Source organism: Natator depressus, chromosome 11 (assembly GCF_965152275.1).
Source record: "Natator depressus isolate rNatDep1 chromosome 11, rNatDep2.hap1, whole genome shotgun sequence".
NCBI lineage: Eukaryota > Metazoa > Chordata > Testudines > Cheloniidae > Natator > Natator depressus.
In genome coordinates, this window is record NC_134244.1 from 8049849 (window position 1) to 8067473 (window position 17625).

General features: G+C 41.4%; 2 protein-coding genes across 3 annotated transcripts in view; one reads left to right on the forward strand and one right to left on the reverse strand.

Annotated features, from left to right (window-relative positions):
- LOC141995806 (uncharacterized) overlaps window positions 1-17625 on the reverse strand; it is a 102105-nt gene that overhangs the window by 32583 nt on the left and 51897 nt on the right. The gene's annotated exons all lie outside the window — the stretch shown is intronic.
- Window positions 14321-17625, forward strand: part of PTPN4 (protein tyrosine phosphatase non-receptor type 4) — a 245977-nt gene continuing 242672 nt past the window's right edge. The window contains exon 1 of one of the 2 annotated variants that reach the window (XM_074967065.1): window positions 14321-14558. The gene's annotated coding sequence lies outside the window, so the exon portion shown is untranslated. The remainder of the gene's footprint in view (window positions 14559-17625) is intronic. The other variant, XM_074967064.1, reaches the window with a different exon arrangement.

Consider the following 17625-nt stretch of genomic DNA (forward strand, 5'->3'; position numbering starts at 1 on the left):
ATAAAGTCTGTAGCAAAAATGAAAGAGGAATTTGATTCATTTTTAATAATTAAGAAACTAATGAAGTAGTTTAAAGTATACAGTGATTTTTTTGCAAAGATTATTTTCTTTAACCTCGATTGGGTGGTTTTAAATACATAATATCCCTGCCGTTTTTCACTGTCTGAACTGGAAAAGCATAATCTTCGAATCCCATCATGTCCATTAGACGAGACTGTGCCTTTAGGTACCATGCTCAGCAAGGATCATGCATACGAATCATCATTCCAGGAGTAGCACTGGAAAGTGCTGTGACTCAGCGACAGTCCTCTGAGGCACAATTCCCTCCCTTCTTCTCCCTTGTTCAAGGGGGATTTGTGTTTTGCAAATTACAGCACTGCCCAGATTGGTTAACTGAATTGTCTGACTCATTGATGGAGGCAAAGCCAAGAGGCTATTCATTCCTTATTCCTCCCTACTCACTCTGTGCCCACCTGCCCTGAGCAGTACAGCACATACTTACTTCTGTGCCCTGAGACCCAACATCCTAGTAACCAGGAGTGTAATGCAGGAATGTAAGGGCAGGGATTCTTACTTCCCTGAGTGGATACATAGTTCATCACAATCTAGCCCATTGTAACTTACTTGTTTAAATGGTTTTCCTATCTAGTTGTCAGCTAGCAACTATCTGTGGGCTCCGGTTAATGATTCTGCAATATAAGCCAGCAGAAATAATGATAACCTTCCCTATATTTTAAGCACTTAAGAAATGGCAGCAAACATTACCATGTAACTACACTACATCAGTGTGATGAAAGTACAGTGGTGATACATGTACTTCACCTTTTCATTTTGCAAAACACAAGTGACTACAGTAGCAAAGCTCTAGTTGTTTGCCTGCTTATCTCGAGGGGAATTTGTTTATGCATGTTCTTAATTATCCCAAAGATAGTTTAGTGGTCTCATTATTGTCAATGCCAAGAATTCAAAAAACCAGGAACCAGGAGCCTAAAGATCATGAGATTGGTTTAAAGGCTATTGAGATTTAAAACAAATAAATGAATTGCATTTTTATTTGCCCTCTGGTTTTTGACCATTTAGAGATCACATTTTCAAGCTTTTCTCTGGAGCCATGAGGATTAGAAACTAACTTTAAGAAAATGAAAGCTGAGATTTTCGTATAATAATCCCAGTTTCGAAACTGGGTCTTTAAAAATGATGAAATATCATGAGACTTGCAATAAAACAATGGGAATTGGAAACACTGCAGTCTGGTTATAAGAAGAAATGTGCCCACATCAGAAAAATACTCCACTAGAATTGACACTAATGGGCATCCTTGTTGCTGGCATCACAAGAGAGGTGAAGAACTGAATGACCTTGGAGAGTGAACTACCATTTGACCCTGGAAAGTGAACTACCCTCTGACCTTGACAGGTGGTCCCTCCATGGTCATGCTGAAATACCAGTTGGCAGGGCAATGTGAGGGAACTCATATTGTATCTATTCTGTGGAGAAAGAATGGACTCCAGTCTCCAGGGCTGTCTGTCACCTTTCATTGGCTTCTGTGTTTGGTGACTCCTTCCCATCTAAGGGAGAGGCCATTGTTGTTCCTGCAGTGGAGTCTCCTTTTAGTGTTTGACCCGTAGCACAGCGGTCAAATAGACTGACACTTTTATTGGTTTCTGTGTCTCTGTGGTTCCTCTGCCTCTTGTGAGATGGTGGCCATTGCTGTTTCTGTATTGAGGCCCCAGCCCTTCAACAAAAGTTGCCTGGTACCTTTCACCAGTACTACATCTTTAGAATATATATTTGTAAACTAAAAACAAACTCCTCTTTTTGCAGCCTGTGGCTGTTAACATCATTTTCACTCAGCAATAAAATGCAGAGGTCTGAATATGCTGTAAATCGTGACACTTTAATTTCTTCTGAGTTGGTCCAATTCTTTAAAATATGGCTGTTCTAGGAAATTTGACAGGATGTAAAGTAAAAACTCTAAAAATGAAATAAGTCATGAAATGAGTATTCTATGACTTGAAAATTTAGAACAATTTGTACTGTTCCTGGAAAAACTTAACTGGTCAAAATCCCTCTGGCTGATTTTAACTACCTTGTGGTGAAACCCAAATGTAGGCGGTTCAGGAAGTAGTTTGCAAACATGTTTTCTTTAGCTCAGTTGCTGCTGTGCAGATTTTTGTCCTTTTCTCCATAAAGGTCAGTTTTGGCTGGATTTGGTACTATACACTCAAGATAATTTAATACAAGGTAAAACCAAGCTACCAGTCACTAAACTAACAGGTTTTTGTTTCTCCCTATACTTATTGTCTTACAAAAGTCAGTTTATTTCTGGGAGATACATAATAATGTAACAGATAAAAAAATCTATGAGCGGAGTTACATTTCTGAGTGTGTTTTGCTGGTGGGGGAAAAGAAAGCTTTCAGTTGGTGCTAGCTGTTGGCAAACAATGTAGACCACAAAACCTCAGCTGTGAAACTGCAGAACTGGTGGGAGGTGACATCTGGTCTTCTCGTCTCTATGTTTCAAATGAATGAGTATTAGCTTCTGTGCAGACTTTCACAAAATGTCTACAGAGGGGCCAAAGAAGCCACGAACTACAAATTTTTAAAATCCCAAACAACAATATGGGAGGGGAGCCACTTTTTTCCTGTCTCATCTTTTATTTTATACATTTTGTGTTTTGATCAGGCTTCTTAATTTTTGACTTGAAACCAAAGTGTAATAGGTAACTGCACAAATTTATATACATGAAAATCAACCACCATTCTGAATGGTTTCATTTCAGATTGGGGAAACAACAAAAGTAAAGTCTGCGTGAGAGAGCACAGTGTGTGGGCCTCATGTACACGAGCTGCAGCCACTTTGAGAACAACACGGCCACTGTCTCTGCTCACAAACGGAGTTCTTATAAATGTAAAGGTACAGTACAAAGAACAAAGGGATCATAGAATATAGCTACCAGTGCATATGCCATATAAACCTTAAGAGAGTTATTGGTATATAATTATTAGCTTATAATGAGAACATTTAACACAACATCTACTTATTTTCCAAAAACAACGAGAAGTCCTTGTGGCACCTTAGAGACTAACAAATTTATTTGGGCATAAGCTTTTGTGGGCTAAAACCCACTTCATCAGATGCATGGAGTGGAAAATACAGTAGGGAGGTATACATACACAGCATATGAAAAGATGGGAGCTGTCTTGCCAAGTGGGTGGGTCAGTGCTAACGAGCCAATTCAATTAAGGTGGAAGTGGGCTATTCTCAACAGTTGACAAGAAGGGGTGGAAATCACTTTTGTAGTGCTAATGAGGCCAATGTAATCAAGGTGGCCCATTTCAAACAGTTGACAAGAAGGTGTGAGTATCAGCAGGGGGAAATTAGTTTTTGTACTGACCTATCCACTCTCAGTCTTTATTCAGACCTCATTTGATGGTGTCCAGTTTGCAAATTAATTCCAGTTCTGCCAGCAGTACCCCTCTGCCATGTCCATTGGCCAAAACCGGACAGTCGCTACACAAAAGAATAAATGGACACAAATCTGACATCAAGAATTATAACATTCAAAAACCAGAAGGAGTACACTTCAATCTCCCTGGACACTCAATAATAGACTTAAAAGTGGCAATTCTACAACAAAAAAACTTCAGAAACAGACTCCAGCGAGAAACTGCAGAACTGGAATTAATTTGCAAATGGAACACCATCAAATTAGGCCTGAATAAAGACTGGGAGTGGATGGGTCTGTACAAAAACGAATTTCCCCCTGCTGATACTCACACCTTCTTGTCAACTGTTTGAAATGGGCCACCTTGATTACATTGGCCTCATTAGCATGACAAAAGTGATTTCCGGCCCTTCTTGTCAACTGTTGAGAATAGCCCACTTCCACCTTAATTGAATTGGCTCATTAGCACTGACCCCCCAGTTGGCAAGGCAGCTCCCATCTTTTCATATGCTGTGTATTTATACCTCCCTACTGTATTTTCCACTCAATGCATCTGATGAAGTGGGTTCTAGCCAATGAAAGCTTATGCCCAAATAAATGTGTTAGTCTCTAAGGTGCCACAAGGACTCCTCATTGTTTTTGCTGATACAGACTAACACGGCTACCACTCTGAAACTTATTTTCCAAAGTGGCTAAATTCCAGGAATCAATCACCATTGATGTATAGAGTGTAAAAGGTTTTTTTGGCTATATGCATTAAAAAAAACCCAAAAAAACAACAACTAGGAATATGGAATCTTCATCTGTGGGCTATTAATTTCAGTATGCTCATTGGAATGTTTTAGTATCTGTGAGTGGCAATAGCAGCCTATCAAAAGCAGACTAAAACTAATGCCTTGAAAATTGGGCCTATCAGGACTGTTTTTTAATTAAACTCTTTCTTTCTCTCCTTCCCAAAATTCTACAAATTTTATGGCAAATAAACAGTAACCATCAGAAACCTCCAATGGTGATTCCTAGCAGGACTGCTAAATGCAGGAACTCGACAAGGGAAAGACTGAATGTCTTTCTAAAGGATGTACTATGGCCCAAACCAAAGTTATGGCCTTGATACACAAATTACTGGGTGAGGTTCTTTGGCCTGTTGTTTGCAGGTCAGACTAGATTATCACAATAGTCCCTTCTGGCCTTAAAATATATGAATCTATGAAAGCAGTTTAGCTAAAATAAGAACATTATCATTTTTGACCCAAAGCTCAAACTAAAGCTCTTTCTTTAAGGTTCAAAATATTTTAGTTAACTTTTTATTGGGGTTTCTCATTTCCCCCCTCCCCCACGGGTTCTGGTTGTGATGGGAAGCAGAAAGGCTGAAATAGTGAGATAAGTTATCCTCACAGTTTTTCTGTAGCAGCCAGAAATATAAAGTAACAAATATCCCACAGGACAGCAATGTCTTCATGAGATTTCCAGCTACAATTTGCACATGAAAATAGCTCAATGTTTGATTTATCGGATATTCAATAGGTATTTGTGCCTCAGTTTCCCCATAAAGAAAAATGGGGACTATAATAATAGCTTACATTTGTAAAGCACATTAAGATCTTTGGTAAAAAATTCTATATGTATAGTATGACCATGTGTTACTATTGTATTGTAAGGAACAGGACACAGTGGGTAATGGATGGAGGTGGTTAGGATTTTTAAATTTATTTGATCCATAGTAAGATCATAGAAGAATAAATGGAAAAGAACCATTAGATCATGAAGTCCATTCCCCTGCAGGGGTAGCATATGGTCCTGTTACAACAAAGCATTTACACGTGTGCTTAACCTTAAGCACATACTTAAGTCAATTTCTGTTTAGCACTAAAGCACGTGCTTACATCCTTTTGATTTCAATGAGATGTAAGCATATAGAATTATAGAAATGTAGGACTAGAAGAAGGGACCTTCACAGGTCATCTAGTCCAGTCCCCTGCACTGAGGCAGAACTAAATATTTTCCAGATTGTCCCTGACAGGTGTTTGTCTAACCTACTCTTACAAACCTCCAATGACTGAGGTTCCACAACTTCCCTAGGATATTTGTTGCAGTGCTTATCTAACCTTACAGTTAGCAAGTTTTTCCCAATGTCTAACCTTGCTGCAGTTTAAGCACTCTCCCTTGCTGCAATTTAAGCCCATTATTTCTTGTTCTGTCCTGAGTGGATGAGAACAATTTATCAACCACCTCTTCATAACAGTCTTTTACATACTTGAGGACTGTTATCATGTCCCCCGTTAGTCTTCTCTTCTCCAGACTAAACAAACCCAATTTTTTCAACATTTCCTCATAAAGTCATGTTTTTAGACCTTTAATCATTTTTGTTCCTCTTGTTTGGACCCTCTCTAATTTGTCCACATCTTTCCTGAAGTGTGGCCCCCAGATCTAGACAGAGTACTCCAGTTCAGGCCTTATCAATGCTGAGTAAAGTGGAAAAAATTACTTCTCGTGTCTTGCGTACAACATTCCTGCTAATACATCCCAGAATGATATTCACTTTGTTTGCAACAGTATTACACTGATGACTTATATTTCATTTGTGCTCTACTATAACCCACAGATCCTTTTCTGCAGTACTCCTTCCTAGACCGTCATTTCCCATTTTGTATTTGTGCAATTGATTATTCCCTCCTAAGTGTAGTAGTTTGCATTTGTCCTTATTGAATTTAATCCTATATATTTCAGACTATTTCTCCAGTTTGTCGAGATTATTTTGAATTCTAATCCTGTCCTCCAAAGCGTTTACAACCCCTCCCAGGTTGGTATCATCCACAAACTTTAGAAGTGTGCTCTCCATGCCTTTATCCAAATCATTTGTGAAGATATTGAATAAAACCAAACCGAGGACAGATCCCTTTGGGACCCCACTTGATATGCCTTCCAGCTTGATTGTGAACCATTGATAACTACTTGCTGACTACAGTTTCCAGACCAGTTGTGCATCCACCTTACAGTAGGTTTGTCTATATTGCCCTCTTTTGTTTATGAGTAGTCATGTGAGACAGTATGAAAAGCCTTACTAAAGTTGAGATGTATCACATCTACTGCTTCCTCCCTATCTGCAAGGCTTGTTGTCCTGTCAAAGAAGGATATTAGGTTGATTTGACATTTGATCTTGACAAATTCACATTGAGTGTTACTTATCACCTTATTACCTTTTAGGTGCTTACAAATTAATTATTTGCTCCATTATCTTTCTGGGTAAGCAATGCAGGAGCTTGCAAGATGTTTCAATGAGACATTTAAAATCTCATTCACAATTGTTTTTTTTTCATTCACTAATTTACATGATAACCGCTTGCATGGCAGGCCTTGCATGAATAATATAGCTATTGACCCAAACACATGCAAATAAATCTATTAAGTCAAAGAGGGTCTTTTGTATATTTCTAGATTTAGACAAAACCTGTGAGATTAGTGTGACAGATATGGCAATTTCCTGCAATATCTTTGGGAGATCTTACTGTATTAAGTTTATGTACCATTGTGGGCCAGGGATTGTATGTAATTCCATTGGAGAAGGTGACAGAAGCTCCTCTAGGAACTAAGAACATTGGGAGTAATTAGGCAAATTCACTAAGGTTGTAACACCTCCAGAGAGGTACCACTACCTGGAGATGCTCTGATATGCCAGTTCAAACTGTATCCTCCAGAGACCAGGACTTCTGGATAAATAGCCTGAGTTTCAGCTGACTCAGGGCCTTATTTCTGATCCAGCAAATGGATAGGACCTTCTGTCCCAGGGGGTGCCCCAATCCTTAGTGAAGGGTTGCAAGGACTGACACCTTGCAGAGCCCCTCACTAGCATTGGGGTGACCTCTGATAAGCTTCTTAGCATGCATGTAAGTTCTTTTACTGTTTTTAATATATTTTCTTTGTAATGCTTTCACCTTAAAAATAAATGTGTTTCCTTATAAAGAGTTGTGTGGTAACTTGGAACTGCTGACAGTTACAGCTTTGCAAACCCTTCAAAGAGAAAGCATACCAGAAATGCTGGCCTGTTTAGGCAGTCTGGCTTGCTGGGGATATCACAGTATAGGGTATAGGCAGTGCAGGAAGAAGAGAGACACAGGTCTCCACCCAAGACAGATGACAGCTGAGGAGCCAGACGCCTAGGGTGGGTGCCCTCGGTGAACCATGAAGTGGGAATACAGTGCAGTTGCCCTGACCTATGACAGTTAGGTTCTGGGAAATGGTTAAAGAGACATACATTTTCCAAGCAGTACACTGAGATATACAGTTTCATGACTCTCAGTAACAGCAATGGAAACTGTGCAGCTAAATCCCCACTCACTGCTTTGAAAATTAAGCCCTTGAAATAACTTTGGAGAAGGGGGCTTTGCCCACCTAATGCGGGCAAGCAGCAACACAGGAACTTGGTGAGGAATTAAAAATCCATGCTCCTGAAGCAGAGTTCAGCAACCTGGAGGCAATTTTCACGTAATCACAATACTACACAAATCAGCATGTTTTGTTTCTGGTATCTATAATAATAAAAATAAATAAAGATATGAATATATATCTGCAATTTAATTTTTATAGTCTTTTATTAGTAAATGTCATTCTACTTGAAAAGATGAGCCTTATTGTAGATACTGAAGGAGTGTTGGTAAGAGACAAAGCCTGAAGCAAAAGATTTACTCACATTATATAGGAATATTACTCATAGCCTATAGGAGTGTTAACCAGACTTTTATGGTAATGATCCTTAACTAAACACGTAACCCTCTTTGGTTTGTATCTTCCTCACTTTGTGCAGCACAGATATTTACATTCAAACTGAGCGAGTGGTTTTTACTTCCAAACCGCGGAGGCTCAAGAAAGACACTGATTTCCTAGCGCAATGCTGATAGCTTCCCTCAGCCTCCAAAAAATAAAAACAAAAAATCAACAATCACTGTGACAAATTCTGCCCACACTTAAACCCCTTTGAAGCTAAGCAAGCTGAATTTGTCCCACTAACTTTAAAATGGGGCTGATCAGAGGAATCCTCTGTACCCTTTCCCTTTGTTCTTATTTTGATTTACAGAGGCTCTAGTCATGGTAAAGCTGACCGGACACAAACTCCCATGCACTCTATGTACGTTGTTTTTAAACCTCTTATTATACACAGTTCTTCTTTGATTCTCTTTTATTTTGGAGTTTTCTGAATTAACACCTTAGCTCATCATCTATGGCTCCATCCTGCTCTCTTTTCCATGGCCTCATGCAGAGACATCATCCTTGAAAACACTCATTTTATTTTAATCTAGTCCAATAAAAAAAATCTCTTACAATTTCCTCTGGTTTCCACTCCCCTCCGCTTTCTTCTTCTTACTTATAGGACTAACATGCTTAGCACTTCTATACACCTTTTTTGACTCAGACTTAAATGACCTACCTACCTGGAAAAAAAAAATCACTTCTTTCTCCTTTATTTAATTATTAATGTTTCAGTTCAAAGTATTCTCATATTTTAACAGAGTGATTCTCTTAGCTCTCCCAACACTTTTCTTTCCATTCACATAACATCTCTATGGCAATTACACTGATTCCCTACATGAGAGAGAATTGTTAGAAAAGTATTTAATGTATTTTTTTAAACTGACATTAAATGTAGTTTAGCAGCTGAAAATAAGGAAGAGGAGCTCACAACATATGACCAGTCAGCTTTCCATGAACCAGCAGATTGAGAACCTTGATGTAGTGGTTTATAGATCACTCCTGTATACTTCGTAATCATATAAGAATAATGACTGGATTGCTCTTCAGCATAAAAAGGGTTGCCATGATCATACTGAATAGTCTTTACAGCTGAATTTGCAGTTGTTAGACAAAGCAATAATATCCCTAAACTGTTGTTTTGGTCCAGCATCTCACATTAATACATAATTTAGCAAAGAAGCAGCTCAGCAAGTGACTACCCATAGCCCAAGACATACAATTTGGCACCTTCAGATCCTTACTGCTTATGATGACCTCCACATTTCATATCAGGCGAATGGGTATATCCGAAATATATTGCCATTTAACTGTTTTGTTTATGTTTAGATTGTAAGTTCTATGGTCAGAAGCCGAAGCCTTGCGTTTATCTGTAAAACACCTAGAACTCTGTTGGCAATATGGGCCTCAACCAAAGTAGTGAACTCAGTGGGCATTTTTCTATTTACTTCAGTGGGCTTTGGATCAAGCCCTATGTAAATAATAATACAAATAATAATAATATTGTAACAGAGCTACACTAAGATATCTAATGTCTCTAGGTAACACAGCAGAGTCATTTTGCTTTGGGGTTAGCAAAAGTGTATCTTTTATAGTAGCTGTGATGGGGGTGGACTAGGCACAAAGGCCCCCTGCTTGAGGCATCAGAATTTTCATAGAATCATAGAATATCAGGGTTGGAAGGGACCTCAGGAGGTCATCTCGTCCAACCCCCTGCTCAAAGCAGGACCAATCCCCAACTAAATCATCCCAGCCAGAGCTTTGTCAAGCCTGACCTTAAAAACCTCAAAGGAAGGAGATTCCACCACTTCCCTAGGTAATGCATTCCAGTGTTTCACCACCCTCCTAGTGAAAAAGTTTTTCCTAATATCCAACCTAAACCTCCCCCACTGCAACTTGAGACCATTACTCCTTGTTCTGTCATCAGCTACCACTGAGAACAGTCTAGATCCACCCTCTTTGGAACCCCCTTTCAGGTACTTGAAAGCAGCTATCAAATCCCCCCTCATTCTTCTCTTCCGCAGGCTAAACAATCCCAGTTCCCTCAGCCTCTCCTCATAAGTCATGTGTTCCAGTCCCCTAATCATTTTTGTTGCCCTCCGCTGGACGCTTTCCAATTTTTCCACATCCTTCTTGTAGTGTGGGGCCCAAAACTGGACACAGTACTCCAGAGGAGGCCTCACCAATGTCGAATAGAGGGGAACGATCACATCCCTCGATCTGCTGGCAATGCCCCTACATATACAGCCCAAAATGCCATTGGCCTTCTTGGCAACAAGGGCACACTGTTGACTCATATCCAGCTTCTCGTCCACTGTAACCCCTAGGTCCTTTTCTGCAGAACTGCTGCCTAGCTATTCGGTCCCTAGTCTGTAGCGGTGCATGGGATTCTTCCGTCCTAAGTGCAGGACTCTGCACTTGTCCTTGTTGAACCTCATCAGATTTCTTTTGGCCCAATCTTCTAATTTGTCTAGGGCCCTCTGTATCTTATCCCTACCCTCCAGCGTATCTTCCACTCCTCCCAGTTTAGTGTCATCTGCAAACTTGCTGAGGGTGCAATCCACACCACCCTCCAGATCATTAATGAAGATATTGAACAAAACTGGCCTGAAGACCGACCCTTGGGGCACTCCACTTGATAGCGGCTGCCAACTAGACATGGAGCCATTGATCACTACCCATTGAGCCTGACAATCTAGCCAACTTTCTGTCCACCTTATAGTCCATTCATCCAGCCCATACTTCTTTAACTTGCTGGCAAGAATACTGTGGGAGACCGTGTTTTGCCACACCCATCCAAGGAAAAGAGCACTGGAGAAGTCCTCCAAGTACCCTAGAGTGGTTGTGAGGAAGCCACCAATCAGAGGGGCTGCCAGAATGGCCAGTCAGGGGCCAGGAGGGCCCTATAAAGGAGCTACAGAACACAGAGGTAGTTAGTTGTTGCTTGGAGCTGGATGAGAGAGGATTGTGTGCCTGGCTAGAAGATGTGCAGGCCCAAAGACAGTCTGCTGGTTGGGACCGGGGGGGGGGGGGCGGTGAGAGGCTCCTGGCTGGCTGCTAGGACTGAGCCTAAAACTGAGCCTAAATTTGCTGGCAGGGACTGGGAGACCACTGAGGGAGTTCCTGGCTGGCTGCAGGGACTGAGTAAAGAGTGTGGACACACCCAACCAGAGGGGGTGCTTGTGAGAGGTGGGTGCTGACCTCATTACAGTAGCTTACTATTATTACTTTTGTGACAAAGTTGTATATAGTTATATCAGATGATTTGGGCATGAGTTCTTTATCACTCTGTTCAAAATAATAATTTATTATATTTGTAAGTATTGACATCATGCTTGGCATATTGAGACACAAAATAAAGATTGACATAGCAATTTAAAAGACCAGCTTTGAAGCTTGAATATTGTACATGTAACTGGACTAAAAAGCATTCTGTGCAATTTGAGTGTGAAGAAATTCATTATGATCTGGGAAAGAGGACACTATAGAAACCAGTTACAAACTGCAATTGAATATCCCTTTATCAGTATACAGAGGATAACTAGTGCCCAGATTTTGAGGCTGAGAGTAGCTGCAAAAGTGCAGAATTCAGGAACTGGAAGTTTCTAAAGAACAGAATATGTCTATAAAGGGAACTAAGGAAATGCTCAAAAGTTAGAAATTAGTACAGCATAGACTGTGTTGTGTCCTGATTTGGTTACAGGATTTTGAGCTAATCTTTTCCTGAAGCTTGTGCTAACCTGGGGTGGTGTTAGGCGCACAAGACATGGTTCACTGCAAGACTAAATAGCTTGATCTGAAACTTTGTAACCTTATCTGATTTGCGTATTTCAGTTATTTAAAATTAAAGTTTTTAAAATACAGAATTACTAATAGATCTTTGTTTTTAGTAACAAAGTCCATTGATAAGTTACAGAACATGAACTTTGAAATCTCTGCTGACAAGGGCTATGAAGGTGCCTCTGGGGACTGTCCATTACCTCAGTTGCCCTTTCTCATAGCCAAAACTTAGTCAATCTCCAACCCCACAAACAATCCACCTTTGCTCCCAGAAGAACAGCACAGAGAGCAAGTGAATTCTCCAGGCACTGAAATCCTCCCAGTTCCATGTGGGGCAAGTACCCCAGAGGGAGGTGGGCTTATGTAAAGGAAGGGTGCCAGTCCCTGATGTAGCTGTGAAGATACTATATGTAGAATCTTATATAATATACGAAGAGATAGCTGCTAATACTTGGTAAAGAGCTAGTTGGGGAGGGTTACTTTTCGATTGGATGGTGGTTATGGTTCAACAAATTTTTAAAACTAAACAAAAAAACCAAAACACTTAAAAAAATTATTTGACATCATAGACATTGCATACAACTTAATGTAACTGCATGACACTTACTCTCATCCCATGTGCTTTTACTGTTTTTGTTACATTCATATGTTCTGTTTTTGTTTAGGTGCCAATCCTGCAAACACTTCTACACATAGTTAATTTCATGCAGAAGTCCTTATTGAACTAAATGAGACTCCTCACATACTTAACTTTAAGTGTGTATGTGCTTGCAGTATCAAGTTCTTAAACTTTTCCATTGTGGCAGGCCAGTCTGTCGTGGTCCGTCCCTCCTGCTGCCATTCTGGCATCGCATCCAACCCTCACTTTTGGGTGGTGAGCTTACTCTCTGAGATAGGGTGAAGAGTTTGGCTATTTGGGAGAGCCTTGTAGATGTGGATGCTACTACTCCTCTGTATGGAGGAGAGCCAGTTGATGTGGTTCAGGCACCTGATAAGGATGCCCTAGGGAGGCTTCTGTTGGAACTTTACAGGGTATGTTCCAATGGGTGGAAGCCCTGAGGCTGACCCAGGACACACTGGAGGGATTATATCTCCTGGCCTGCCTGGGAATCCCCCAGGAGGAGCTGGAACCTGTTGCGAAGGAAAAGGTCAGGTCCTCCCTACTCTCCATGTTGCTGCTGCTGCAACTCTCATCAGGAAAAGTAGCATAAAGGAAAAAAGGAAGATGTTCTTAAATTGAAAACTCTTTGGGACAGAGAGGGTGTCTCTGGGGGGTTTTATGCAGTTCCTTGAATAATAGTGCAAAGAAAAGTTTGAAAAAAGGGCCACAGTGCACTTAAGGCTCAAACTGAAGGCAAATAAAAAGCACTCACATTTTAAACTTTCACTATTATGAAACTTATGGCGATTAGTGGGGGCCTGCTTCATGAATTTTGAATTAAAACAGGAAAACGAAGTACAGACCCCTCTCAAAAAGCTACAGCTGACAAAAGCTTATGCTCAAATAAATTGGATAGTCTCTAAGGTGCCACAAGTCCTCCTTTTCTTTTTGCGAATACAGACTAACAGGGCTGCTACCCTGAGACCCCTCTCAAAAGCATCTGCAAAATGTAGAACCGAAGTTCTATGTAAATGTATCTGCCAGTAGGTGTCACCCGGCTCCTGACACAGACACAACCCGCCCCTCTCCCCTTTGCAGGAAGCTCTCAACACGCTCCATGGGAGCCTCAAAGCTCTGAGGCAAGAGGCGGGGGGGTCTTATTAGGACTGGCAACTCAGGGAGCCAGTTCTTTTCAACGTTAGTCAGACTGGGCTTGATTGAGCGTTAACTCAGCCAATCAAAGTTGTTGGATTGTTCCCGCCCCAGCCTTGTTTTGCCGACTATTTTCGCCCTACCCAGCCAATCCCTTAGCAGATCATGGGGAGTAGGCGGGCTGCGTACGAGCAGGCCAGGGGCTCCCGCTCGCTCCACTTTCAGTTCTCGCGAGATCTCCTCCTGCCCCCCCCCTTCGGTGGGTGACTGCGCAGCCGCCATGTTGGTTGCTATGCTGCCTGTGTGAGGAGGGAGGGAGGCCCTGAGGGAAAGAGGCTGCGGTTCCCCCTCCCTTCCCCAGGCAGCGCTACACTCACGTCGGCAGAGAGCTCGCTCGCACGCCTGCCGCCTCCGCCCTGTCCCCCGGTTCACCCCCCCCCTCAGGAGCAGACCCCCCCTCACTGCGTGTACGGGCCGTCCTGTGCCCCTTCCCGTGGGGTCCGCTGTATTAGTGCCGCCCCCCAGCGGTTGTAGTTTGGGGGGGGCAGAGGAGTGTCCGAGGGGGGGGGGGGTTCGCCACCTCCTCTCCGGCCCCCTCCCAGCCTCCCTCGGCCCAGACGCCGCAGTACGATGTGGTCCGTGCGGCTGCGAGCGGCCCGGCTGCTGCTGCTGCTGCTGTTGCCCGTGCGGCGGCTGCTGCGGGGGAACTGAAGGCAGCGAGCGCGCCTGTGCGTGCGAGGGGGCTCGTGGGGAGGCAGCGGCGAGCCCAGCCCGCGGGTCTCGCCTCAGCGCCCCTCTCGCCTTATCTGGAAGGACGCGGCTGTTATGTGAAGGTGAGCGAAGCCACCGTCCTGCGGTGCGTGGTGCGCCGGGCTGCGAAACCAGAGGCTGCGGCCGTGTGTGCGGCGGGTCGGCGGCGTGCGCTAGTGGAGGGTGCAGAGGGGGCCAGGCGTTTTCCTTCTCTAGCCCACCCTCTGCAGCCCCCCTGTATCATCCCATATACGGAGCTGTACATGGAAAGCAGCTCTCCTGAGAGCCCACGCCAGTGTGGGTGGTTCCGCGCTCTCCCCCCCCACCCCCCACCTGCCCAAAAGATTTCGGAAGAAGGCTGAAAAAAAGCCACCAAACGCACCATGGGTTCAAAAGCACCATTCAGAAGAAAGGGGGGTGATGAGGATGGTTGGGGCGTATGTTTTCCAGGGATCCAGCAGTGTAGGAAACTCATCAAATTTCTGAAACAAGGCGTTCTTATATTGGGAATGGATTTAATATGGAAATATAAGATTGTCATGATTCCTAGGTGCATGGGTGGGTGCCCGTGGGTTTCTTTGGACAGGAAACATAGGCTGGAGTGCAGTGTTTTCTTTTCATTCCTACAGTACGTTTTTTTAGTGTCTCCCTCAACCAGAAAGCTTGTATAATCGCGAACATCTTATATACAAGGGAGGCTTTTACTGTACCTGGTGATGGGTAACTCATGAACTCATTGCACTGCCATCTGGAAAAGGAAGAATGCTGTTGTTTTTTCAAAACAAGGCTTTTGTTAAAACTAGCTAGCTGCCGGTTTACATAAAGTGTTCCAGTTGCTTAAGCAAAAGTAAATATATATATATATGTGACCAAATTTTGTGCCACTGTTCTTACACTATGAGTAATAGATGATTTAAAGAGCCTAAAACAAAATGCACATAACAAAGCAAGTTCAAAATGCTTGTATCCCTAATGATTTTTAGTGCTTTTTAAAATTCAGTAGAGGATGATTTTAAGGTAGACACTGACGGTTAAGCCACAATAGTATTTGCATTTTGTTATTTCGGGTATTTCTCGTGCTTAAACTAAACTCTGGTATGAATGGTAGTGAGGGTTTATTGCATGTGTGTTTTTTGACTACTGTATTGATATTGGTAAAGAAATGCTTTGTAATACAAGGAGTTACTGATGTGCCCACATACAGCCAGATGTTCGTGAGCTCATTACATCTTAAATGTGTTGTAATAATACATGAATGTAATTTTAAATTAAATTTTGTAAAACAATTTTCTTGTAAGATATTTGGATTGTGCCAAAGCTTTTCCAGTTTGCTGCCTAAACATTTTGTGAGTACCTTATTTTTGACAATATTTCTTGCTTCATTGACCTCAAAAGTTATTTTTTCTACTCCCTGTTTTTTTCATAGCATAAATCTCAAATTTGTTATGCTTTACCATCAAACTAATAGGTCAATCCTTGGAGAGGGCACACACACATAAATATACACACACAATCTTGGGAATGTTTGTGGTTTATAATCTCAGAAATTGAACTTTGTTTACATAGGAAGATGTGATACTGAAGATCAATTTTAAACACTTAACTTGAACTTTTAAAAAGGCATAACAAAATAGGATAGAATGTGTAAAAATATCTCTTTACAATCTTGAATTTCCAGTTTCCTTGCATTTTTTCAGGATTTTTTTTGGTCTTCTGTCATCTATTTAGCCTACTTAAAGCTGTTGCAGAAATTGAAACCTCCATGAAGCTTCTTCAAAAGCATAAATCTGCTGGTGTTTTGCTTTCTTGTGTCTCATTCCCTATGTGCTTAGATTCTGGTTTGTTTGTGGTTTAGGTTCATAATGAATTTAGACACTAGAATAAATCTTATTTCTTTTACCAGTTAGCTAGCTCCACAAAATATATTCATTGCTTTAAAGTTGTGTTAACCTTCTAATTCCTAATTTAAGCTGACTGTAAAGACAGTATTGATTGAACGCCCTGGCTAAAAATACTTTCAGGGTTGGGTGTACTTAAAATGTTGCCACACTAAAGTTAATATGAACTGCCCTTCTGTAGCAAGTTTATAGTTGTTAGAGGCTGTATTTGTAAAAACAAAAATAAATGAAAACAAAACCGTAGCACATTAAAAGTACTGTAATATGTTAATTGCTGTTTTCAGTGAATGAGCTCTCTAATATGGGTTAGAGGCATTATTTATTAACTGTTAAAATGTCACTTTAATTATCATGGTGGTGTTAAATATATGGCAAGTGTACGCCTCCCCAAGTACTGTATTTTTGTTCTGATTCTGCAGTGACCTCTGTGCAGGCGAGGGCTCCACCTACATATAAGTAATATTGCAGCATTTAGGGCCTTAATGTTCATTCTAGAAATACTGGGTCATTATTTATTTTGAGCACTTGCTGCAAGTGAATGATCATGGTTAACACCTGTGCCTGCTTAGAGTCTCATTGACTTCCATGCCTGTGTCTGGAGTTGTAGGGCTGGGGCTAAAAACAAAAGCTTGAGGTGTGTTAAAGATTAAGTGCACTGATTATTTACTTTTTGAAAAACTCTATTTTAGCCACTGATTATTTTTGTTGCTTAAATCAGTGATTCTCAACCAGGGGTACGCAGAGGTGTTCCGGGGGCATACCAACTCATCTAGATATTTTCGCTAGTGCTTTTATTAAGCCTGTTCTAAAACTAAGCAGTCAGTACAAACTAAAATTTCATACAGACAATGACTTTATACTGCTCTATATACTATACACTGAAATGTGTAAGTACAATATTTATATTCCAGTTGATTTATTTTATAATTACAAAAAGAAAAGGAGTACTTGTGGCACCTCAGAGGCTAACAGATTTATTTGAGCATAAGCTTTCGCGCGCTACAGCTCACTTCATCGGATGCATTCAGTTCTGAATGTATCCAATGAAGTGAGCTGTAGTTCACGAAAGCTTAAGCTCAAATAAATCTGTTAGCCTCTGAGGTGCCACAAGTACTCCTTTTCTTTTTGCGAATATAGACTAACACGGCTGCTACTCTGAAACCTTTATAATTACAGTAAAAGCTGTTTTATCTGGCATGTTGGGAGAATAGGGGGTGCCGGTAAGAGAAAAATGGCAGTTAACTAAGAGGGA